The sequence below is a fragment of the Pelophylax lessonae genome, assembly GCF_965119305.1.
Source record: "Pelophylax lessonae genome assembly, chromosome: 6".
Classification (NCBI taxonomy): Eukaryota; Metazoa; Chordata; class Amphibia; order Anura; family Ranidae; genus Pelophylax; species Pelophylax lessonae.
The window spans coordinates 52,930,847-52,941,558 of NC_138773.1; the positions used below are offsets into that span (position 1 = coordinate 52,930,847).

A 10,712-nucleotide genomic window follows, 5' to 3' on the forward strand; every position below is an offset into this window, starting at 1 on the left:
TTTCTGACTTCTGTCGGCATTCCAATTCAGGTGTCTTTGTTGGAAAGATTTTCCTTCAGTCAGGATCCATTTTTCGCCCCTGGTGTTAACCCCTTTCCTGCCAGTGTCAGTACAGTAACAGTGCATATTTTTAGCACTGATTACTATAGTAAATTCACTGGTTCCCTCAAAAGTGTCAGGTGTCTGATCTGTCCCCCGCAATGTCGCAGTCCCGCTAAAAATTGTTGATCGACGCCATTACTAGTAAAAAAAATAAATAAAAAATGACCTCACTTTCTCCGCTAGTTTGTAGACCCAATAACGTTTGCGCAAACCATTCGATATACACTTATTGGGATTTTTTTTTTTTTTGTTACCAAAAATGTGGCAGATTACATATTGGTCTAAATTGATGAAAATATTTTTTTTTTTTAATTTTGTGTTCTTTTTTTTTTTTTTCTATGCAGAAAAAATATTTTGTGTGCTTTCCCAAGCTGTTCTCCCCCTATAGTGCCTCACTCACCAGAAAGCTCTCCCCTTTCGGGAGTAGCAGACTTTCAACACAACCACTGTTATGGGCCATACACACTATAAGATTTTCTGAAGACTTTTTCCTTTAGACTTACCAAAACCATATAATATGAGGTCAAACCTAAACCCTTTCAATTTGTATGCAATCTGGCAGGCCCTTGCACTACATAGAAAAGGTAAATCTGAAGGAAATCTAACCACAAAAGTTGGATAGTGTGTATCCAGCTTTAGGGACACCAAACCTGAAATACATGTCCGAGTATCACCCTGTATTTGGAGCAGCAGACGTATGGCCCCTGTAAAGTGGAGTTCCTTTTCTTTATACCTCGTTATACATGTGAAGACATGAAGAATGATAGCCCATATTCCAAAAAAGTATGGTACCTTTTTATTATAAAAACATTCCAATGAAAATACAGGAAGTCCGGTTGCGGTGGGTTCCACGGACTCCAACCGGAAGTGACGCGGGTAGCCATTTCCTACGTGTTTCGTCACAATGTCATCAGGCACGGCGCCATATTGTCAGCCAGTGGCGCTGTGGAGGGGGCAGGAAGGGCTGGTTAAGGCTGTCGGCGGATCGCTGAGAGGCTGAGCCAGGTGCCAATCCAGCCTTCTGGGTGGATCCCCAATGTAAAGACTTTCCCCAGCCTGGACCAGCTGAATGACGGCTAAAAATGGGTCAAAGGAGTGCAAAACAAACTGCACTACTGTGATCCATAGGAGAAGTATGGTCGAAATATGCCCCCGCCCCTCCTAACACCTGAGTCCTACATCAATTCAGCACTGTGCCCGTCTGCAGCTCTTTTGTCCCCTTTCCCTTCTCTCGCAGGATTCACTGATGGCTATGAGGTCCCACTTCTGCCAGTCAAATCCTGTGAGAGCCCGATCTGCCCTGTGTTTGTGTTTAGACCCACACAACCCATCTCAGTCGCGCCCCCGTGCCCCTACAACACAGCTTGCTATAGGGGCCACATGCAGAAGAGGAGGGGGACTGGTGGGGGACTCCAGAAGAAGAGGTAAGGGGCTATTCTGTGCAGTGCATTTGCATAGAGCAGGTAAGTATAAATCCTTTTTTTCTCTTTCGTTCTGAAATGGCCTGTGTAGCTCTAGCCTAACAGCCAGTTCACAATTAAGCATTCCATTGCAATGTGTTCATGCACATTATGGTGTGTTTTGTGAAGAACTCTAATTCATTCATTCTAAAATTGGCTCCGATACCCCTCAATGGATGAAAAAAAAAAACACCACACTTTGTGATACGTTGTTTATTGGGCTCTACTGTACAGTGAGTTGGGGTGCCATTCACAATGAATAGACCTGCAATGCACATCTTGTGTTGCCATAACAGGTGTGTGTAGGGGCCCACTGAATTCACACCAATGTGTCTTTCTCATGATGCCTTTCACATTGAATCAATGAAAACTCATCTCAACATATGCATTAAATTGGCTGTAAAGTCAATGTTTTATTAAAATGGGATTTTTGTACTTACCATAAAAATCAATTTCTCTGAGTGCATCGATGGACACTGCGCTCCATAAATCATAATTACTAGGCTATATTGCCTCCTCCAGGAGTAGTACTAGGCAGAACAAAAAACATGGCTACGCCCATGGGCCGTCCTCAGCTGGTATCTAACCCCCCTCTCTGCTCTAGGTAATCAGTTTTAGTCTGTCTGTCTAGTCAGGACCTACACTCCTGGCTGGGAACTCTGGTCCTAGCAATTTTTTTTTTTTCTCCTTCCTTGCCTCTTCTTTTTTTTTTTTTTTTTCTCTCAGGAGATCCTAAAATCCACTGCCGGGCTGGGCAACGAGCTGGATAATCTCGATACGGTGGTCCCCCCCCCCCCAGCCCAGCAAGCGAGCATGTGCAGGCCGCAGCTATGCTCTAGGTCGGCCGAGACATAGCCTCACGGACAGAGGCTGGCCTGTGAGCTAAACGTCTCGCAGGGTCGCATAGGACCGGGCGTGGGTCTTTTGGCTGTCGGCTCTCCTACTTCGGTGGTGAGGATTCTCTCTGGAACGTTACCTGCACCCTCTCCCCTTTTTGGTGTTTTTATTTTGGGGTGGCCGCGGGTAAACTGATTCCCTCCTCCCACCCTTACATTTTTCAGTGAGCTGGGCTTCCCCCACTCCCTTTTCCCCCCTGTCTGGACCTGGAGTCTGGTGGGGGTTCTAGGGCAGATGATGCAGCGGAGACCCCTGGGGTCTCCCCTGCTATCCCCACTCTGTAAGGGTCCTGGGATAGTGTACATCCTGCCCTGGTAGTCTGGAGAGGTCCCAGTATAGGAGTCTCTGTCCGTCTCTCTGTCTGTCCGTCTCTCTGTCTGTCCGTCTCTCTGTCTGTCCGTCTCTCTGTCTGTCCGTCTCTCTGTCTGTCCGTCTCTCTGTCTGTCCGTCTCTCTGTCTGTCTCTGTGTCTCTCTCGGTCTTCCTTTCCTTATGGAACCTTAGGGTCACATCTCCCCCACTGACACCCTTATGGTGGTGGCAGGTCCCTCGGAACCCCAGCTTCCCATGGTTGCACTGACGGTGGTCCTGCAGTCCTTAGTGTCCGGAAGTGGCGCGTAGGCAAAGGCCCAGGAGGAAGCGTTCCTTGCTCAGTCTGTCTCCTCCTCTGATTCTGAGCCTGATGCCGTTGTGGACATGGCCAATCCAGGGGGGCTTAATATCACACCCCCAGATCCATCTAAAAGTAAGAATGATTCCTCCGTGGTCGCAGCAGCGAATTAAAAAGCGCTGGTAGACGCACTTATTACTGCCACAGTGATGACATCACTCCCGCGCATGCGTGCGGGAGCCGATGTTCACGGCACAGGGCTCTGAAGGAACGGCACCAGCGGCCGTTCCTTCAGAGCGCATGCACCAGTGATGTCACTGGCTGCCTGCCAAGTAAATATCTCCTAAACATGCACAGTTTTAAGAGATCTTTACAGTACCTATAGGTAAGCCTATGATGAAGTTTTACCTATAGCAGGGATAGGGAACCTTGGCTCTTCAGCTCTGCTGAAACTACAAATCCCCTGAAGCACTGCAAAACTCTGACAGCCACAGGCATGCCTTCCTAAAGCAGAGGCATGATGGGATTTGTAGTTTCAGCACAGCTGGAGAGCCAAGGTTCCCTACCCCTGACCTATAGGTACAAGTTGCAGAGGAGGGTTTACTTCCTCTTTAAGAGGGGCTGTTCCCTCTTGAGGGGTGCTTTTCTTTAAACTTTTATTTCTCTGTCGCTCATTGACAGACGCAGTCCTCTTTGATTAATATCAGTAGGGTTATACTGCCCCCTACAGGAGTAGGACACTAGGCAGGAAAAACGTTCTGGCCACACCTTAGGGGCAGTCCCAGAGGGTATATCCTCTCTCTCCCTGCTACAGGATGTTAGTTTCTACTCGGATAGTGAGGAGGACATTTCTCCCTCCGCTATAGCGCAGGATTAAGCATTGGTAGATGCACTGATTGTGTCTGTGCGGGAAACTTTAAGACTTGAGCTTATACCTACGGAAGCAGTTGATACTGAAATTACTTTTGGTACTCGCAAGCCTACCAAGATGGCAAAGGTGTTTCCTTTGCCCAAATGTTTTCAAGATATTATTAAGGAAGAATGGGTCCGTCCAAAACGAGCCCCTGGTATTCCAAACGGATTGCTAGACGCTCCAAACGGATTGCTAGGTGGAGGACGCTCCGTCCTTTCGGGATCCAGTGGACCGTAAAGTGGAATCTATATCCCGCTCTATATTTTCCCTGATAGGGTCAGCCTTAAGGCCAGTGTTCACCATTGCTCTGGTTGCACAAACATTGACAGAGTGGACCAAGTTGTTACGCCGAGATCTGGAGGGGAGAAGTCTCCCTCCGGCAGTATCGGACTTGCTGGAGCAGATGGTACAAGCGCTACAGTTTGTCTGTGACGCCGCCCTGGACGCCGCTCCATTGATGGGGCGCGTATCGATCTCGGCGGTGGTCCTTCGGCGTATGCTGTGGTTAAAATGCTGGTCGGCGGATCAAGCTTCCAAAAAAGCTTTGACTAATCTCCCCTTTCAAGGGGATCGCCTGTTTGGTGCCACCTTGGATGAGATCATCAAGGGTATCACTGGTGGCAAGAGCACCTTTTTACCACAGACTATTAAGGGGAAAGCACCGCGTCGCAGACGGGGACCTTCCTTTTCCGCTCATAAAAAGTTTTTTCGCTCCTCTGGGGTGGGCGATAAGGCGAAGTCCTCCAAAGCCCCCCCCCCCAGGGGGATTCAAAGGGTGCTGGTCGAGTTAACAAAGGTCCGGCCCTGCCAGACCTGAAGATAAGACCAATACAGCCTGAAGGTGCGCCCCCACCCATATCTGGGGTGGGGGGACGTCTTCACCGGTTTCCGGACCCATGGCTCTCCAGGATTCCAGACAAATGGGTTCAAGAGGTCATACGGTCGGGATACAAGATCGAGTTTCGATCATTTCCACCGGTGCGGTTCTTCCCTTCCAATATCCGACTATCCCCGGACCGCTTAGAAGCTTTGCGGGGGGCAGTGACGGATTTAATGCAACAAGGAGTGGTGATCCACGTTCCTTGGACAGAACGTTTTCAGGGGTTCTATTCGAACCTATTCACAATACCCAGAAAAGAGGGCAAGGTGCGTCCAATTCTGGACTTGAGAGCACTCAACCATTTTGTCCAGGTGCAAAAATTCAAGATGGAGTCCATTCGCACAGTAGTGGCCTCCCTGCATCAGGGGGATTTTTTGGCATCCATAGACATCAAGGATGCCTATCTTCACATTCCCATTTACGCAGGACATCAGCGTTTTCTTCGCTTTTCCGTGGGAGAGAACCATTATCAGTTTGCGGCGTTACCCTTTGGTCTCGCCTCTGCTCCCCGGGTCTTCACAAAGGTCTTGGCCCCAGTTTTGGCACTGTTGCGACAGTGGGGCATTTCGGTTCTAGGCTACCTAGACGACCTTCTACTCCGTGCGGAGTCTCCGCAAGCTCTGTTGTTAAACTTGGAGATCACGATGATCTCTTTGGAAGAGTTCGGATGGCTGGTGAACCGGCAGAAATCATCCCTGGTCCCCACCAGGAGGCTGAACTATCTGGGCCTAACCTTGGATACATCCTTGGCAAAGGTGTTTCTCCCGGTGGAGAAACTCCGGAAGATTCAGGCGGCGACTCAGTTATTATTGACCGTCAACTGGCCTTCCCTGCGGACTTGAATGAGGGCTCTGGGACTGATGGTGGCCTCCTTCGAGGCAGTAGCGTTTGCCCAGTCTCATACCCAGATTCTCCAAAAGGAGATTCTTCTCAAATGGAACTGGAATCCTGATTCCCTGGACAATCGGATCCGGCTGAGCGAACGGACCAGGGAATCTCTGGTTTGGTGGCTTCGATCACCAATGCTCAGTCAGGGGAAGTCATTTCTTCCAATCTATTGGACGATTGTTACCACGGATGCCAGTCTATCCGGGTGGGGTGGGGTTCTCGGCAGACGATCTGCTCAGGGGCTCTGGTCCCTGGAAGAATCCAGGTTACCGATAAATGTATTGGAACTGAGAGCGATCAGACTTTGTCTGATTCACTGGACCGAGCAGCTCCGGGGCATCCCGGTGCGGATCCAGTCGGACAATGCCACGGCCGTGGCTTACGTCAATCACCAGGGGGGCACCAAGAGTGTCCTGGCGGCCATGGAAGTGGCCAGCATCTTTCGTTGGGCGGAACGGTTTGTTCCAGCCCTCTCCGCGGTATTCATTCCGGGGGTGGAGAATTGGCAGGCAGATTCTGGATCAAGGGGAATGGTCTCTTCAACCAGAGGTATTTCACCAACTGTGCCTTCGTTGGGGATCTGTTGGCATCTCGGCTCAACAGGAAGGTGCGGAGGTTTGTAGCTCACTCCCGCGATCCTCTAGCGGACGCCGCAGACGCGCTGGTCGCCCCGTGGGGGCAGTACCAGCTACTGTATGCCTTTCCTCCTCTCAAATTGCTGCCGAAACTTCTTCGCAGGATAGAGGTGGAGGGAATTCCAGTTGTCCTGGTAGCTCCGGACTGGCCTCGTCGGGCCTGGTACGCCGACCTGGTCAGGATGTTCCTTGGCGACTTCCTCTCAGGGAGGATCTGCTGACTCAGGGACCGATCTTCCATCCTGCTTTACGATCGCTGGCTTTAACGGCCTGGCTGTTGAGACCCAGGTGCTGAAGGACAAGGGTTTGTCAGCTTCAGTTATTCCTACTCTAATTAAAGCAAGGAAAGCGACTTCCAGAAAAGTCTATCATCGCACATGGAAGTCTTATATCGCGTGGTGTGAATCCCTTGGGTTTCATCCACGTTCCTACTCGGTGGCCCGTATATTGGCTTTTCTACAAAAGGGGGTTGAGCAGAAACTGTCCTTGAGCACTATCAAGGGTCAGGTTTCAGCGTTAGCAATCTTCTTTCAGAGGCCTCTGGCTACTCATTCCTTGGTGTGGAGTTTCATCCAGGGGGTGCGGCACCTGGCTCCGCCGGTGCGCGCGCCCTTGCCGCCCTGGGATCTTAATTTGGTGTTGTCGGTTCTTCAGAAACCTCCCTTCGAAAATATTAGGGAGATTCCCTTGCTTACTTTATCCCAGAAGGTGGCCTTTTTGGTGGCTATCACTTCTGCACGCAGGGTGTCAGAACTGGCCGCATTGTCCTGTCGTTCCCCATATCTGGTGGTTCATAGGGATAAGGTGGTTCTTCGTCCGAATCCATCCTTCCTTCCTAAGGTGGTTTCAGATTTCCATCTAAATGAAGATATTGTGTTACCTTCCCTGTGTCCTAAGCCCAGTCATCCTCGGGAGTTTGCGTTACACTCCTTGGATGTAGTTCGGGCGATCAGGGTGTACTTGACTACTACGGAGTCTTTCCGTAAAACGGATTCACTTTTTGTGAACACGGATGGCCCTAGAAAGGGGTTGCCTGCGTCTGCCGTGACTATCTCCAGATGGATCAGACAGACGGTGGTACAGGCTTATTCTATGAAGGATTGGGTTCCTCCGTTCCCTGTTAAGGCGCACTCCACTCTGGCACTTAGTGCTTCCTGGGCCTTCCGCCATCAGGCGTCAGTGGTTCAGGTTTGCAAGGCGGCTACCTGGTTGTCGGTTCATACCATATTTTATAAAGTAGATGTGCTGGCATCGGCGGATGCCTCTTTTGGCCGCAAGGTTCTGCAGGCCGCTGTTTGAGGAGACCGGTGGTCTACCTCGAGGGTTTTTTTCTGTTAGGTTTTCAGTTGAGTCTCATCCTTTTGTCTGATGAGCCTTTAAAACTTCTGGTTGGCACCGGTTGGGCCTTCTAGATTGGATTTTGATTTCCGTTATCCCACCCCTCATTTGTGGCACTGCTTTGGGACGTCCCTACTGATATTAATCAGAGGACTGCGTCTGTCAATAAGCGACAGAGAAAATTAGATTTTTTGTAAGAACTTACCGTAAAATCCTTTTCTCTTAAGCTCATTGACAGACGCAGTACCCGCCCCTCTATTTTTGAGTTGGGTTGGGTTAAATTCTCTGACACTGCTTTGTGACATAACTAACATCCTGTAGCAGGGAGAGAGAGGATATACCCTCTGGGACTGCCCCTAAGGTGTGGCCAGAACGTTTTTCCTGCCTAGTGTCCTACTCCTGTAAGGGACAGTATAACCCTACTGATATTAATCAAAGAGGACTGCGTCTTGTCAATGAGCTTAAGAGAAAAGGATTTTACGGTAAGTTCTTACAAAAAATCCAATTTTTTCAGGTGGGGCTCCTGTGTCCTGGTTAAGGGCACTTATGTTTAGCCTTGGGTTATTTTCCCCACCCCTCATTTTCCTTTTGGCACTGCTTTTGGACGTCCCACTAGTTATGACTTGTGGAGCGCTGTGTCCGTCAATGAACGAAAGAGAAAATGGGATTTTTGTACTTGCCATTAAATCTGTTTCTTGGAGTTCAACTGACACAGCACCCACCCCTCTATGGAGTTCTGATACTTCTAATACTGCTTGTTACTAAATTGATTACCTAGAGCAGAGAGGGGGGTTATATACCAGCTAAGGATGGACCATGGGCGTAGCCAGGTGTTCTTTGTTCTGCCTAGTCCTACTCCTGGAGGAGGCAATATAACTCATAGTTATGATTTATGGAGCGCTATCTCCATTGATGCACTCGGAGAAATTGATTTTTACGGTAAGTACAAAAATCCCATTTTATTTAAATAAAACATTTTTGACTTTACAGCCACGTTAATGCATATGTTGAGATGAGTTTTCATTGATTCAATGTGAAAGGCATCAAGCGAAAGACACATTGGTGTGAATTCAGTGGGCCCCTACAAACACCTGTTATGTCAGCACAAGATGAGCATTGCAGGAATATTCATTGTGAATGGCACCCCAACTCATTGTACAGTAGAGCACAATAATGTACAGTAGAGCCCAATAAACAATGTATCGCAAAGTATGTTTTTTCATCCATTGAGGGGTATCGGGAGCCAACTTTATAATGAATGAATTGGAGTTCTCAACAAAACACACCATAATGTGCATGAACACATTGCAATGGAATGCCTAATTGTGAACTGGTCGTTAGGCTACAGCTACACAGGCCATTTCAGTCTCTTGCTACTAAAACTGGCCATAGACTGATAGTTTCTGCTGAACTGGCTGAATTTTTAATGGTGTGTGGGCTTGCCTGCTCAATAGAAGTCGATCGTTTGACCTACTTCTGTCGAAGGAGAATGTTGGAAAATGTTTTGTCAATCGGCAGCTGCAGCCACTGATCAGACAGCAACAGGAGCCACTGTCGGAATACAATGTTCCAGTGGGGAAGACTCCTCCATCCACCTCGTTTCTGTGGCAGAAGGAATCAGTTTTCTAGGACTTTCTGTCCTAGGGTGATTTGCTAAACAAATGGAACAAATGTTTTCCTATGGAGTGAATAATAGAAGTAACATCTTGTAAGCATGAGTAGAGCATTGTGCCATCATGCGACATTGATACTTGTGTGTAGCTTAGGGCAGTGTTTCTCAACTCCGGTCCTCAAGGCACACTAACAGGCCAGATTTTAAGTATTGCCTTGGGGAGATGCAGACTAGAATACTGCAATCACTGAGCAGCAAATGAGATCACCTGTGATGTATTTCAGTTTTCTTGCAAACCTGGCCTGTTAATGTGCCCTGAGGACCGGAGTTGAGAAACGTTGGCTTAGGGAGCCGCCCCTAGTTTCATTTTCATAGCAATTTATTTGCTACACCTAGGGATTTCTTTACAGATTTTAGCAGCAGAATTGAAACTGAGCTAACAAATATTTCCTGTGTAGTTTGCCAAATTGTGCCAAGTGATCCCCTCCAGCACTGCGCTGTCAGCACTCCTGTCTGCACGAGCATTGTCATCTTCTTCCCGAGGTCTATTCAGCATTAAAAAAATTAAATAAATAAATAAAAAAGGTTGGCTGGAGTTAGGTAAATGGAAGGAAATTATACCTGAAAGGACTGTTGATGGCCACTCCAAAGGAGAGGAAAAAGATACAACATTTAACTTAAAGTGATACTAAACCCAGGACCCTGCATTCACATTATCTGGTCTCCCACAGCACACACAACATGAAAATGCGATTAATTTATTAAATATAAACTGCTAAATACCTTTTCTCATCAGCAGTATATCGTAGTCTTGTGACTTCTATCAGTGAGGAGTTTCATTCTGCTCTGACTGTCCTATGAGGCAGCATGACCCCTGACTGTGTCTGGACAGGGCTTATTGGCCCTGTGCTAATCACATGCACTCTCCCAAGAGAAAAAAAAAACCTTTCTAGCAATACACACCAAACTGAGCATGTGCAGAGTGCCTCCAAGGCTTTGTACTGTCAGGAGATGGATTGGAGACAGTAAAAGAAGGGAAGGATCAGAGAAGACAGGATCAAACAGCCTTTTTACACCATGCAGGGGATTAACCACTTAGGTTCCACAGCGAGTATAACAAGCATGCTTTACTGCATATACAGACTGATTTTACTGTTGTGGGTTTAGTAACACTTAAAGCTGCATTCTTATTTTTTTTTTTTCGCCCCACTTTCCAATTTATCCATGAAAACTCATCAAATCACATGTTGATACACATCTTGCAATCCACTTGGGGCCCATTTACACCACTGAGCTGCATTAACGTGTAGTAGGCCGTGCATTCATTTGCGTTAATTCAAAATGAATGGACTGCCAGTGCACCAAAAATGCTGCATGG

The 10,712-nt window shown here is 48.0% G+C and overlaps 1 protein-coding gene across 1 annotated transcript in view; it reads left to right on the top strand.

Moving 5' to 3' along the window:
- The window catches only part of ROGDI (rogdi atypical leucine zipper), an 82,214-nt gene that overhangs the window by 70,871 nt on the left and 631 nt on the right, over positions 1 to 10,712 (top strand). The window lies entirely within an intron of this gene.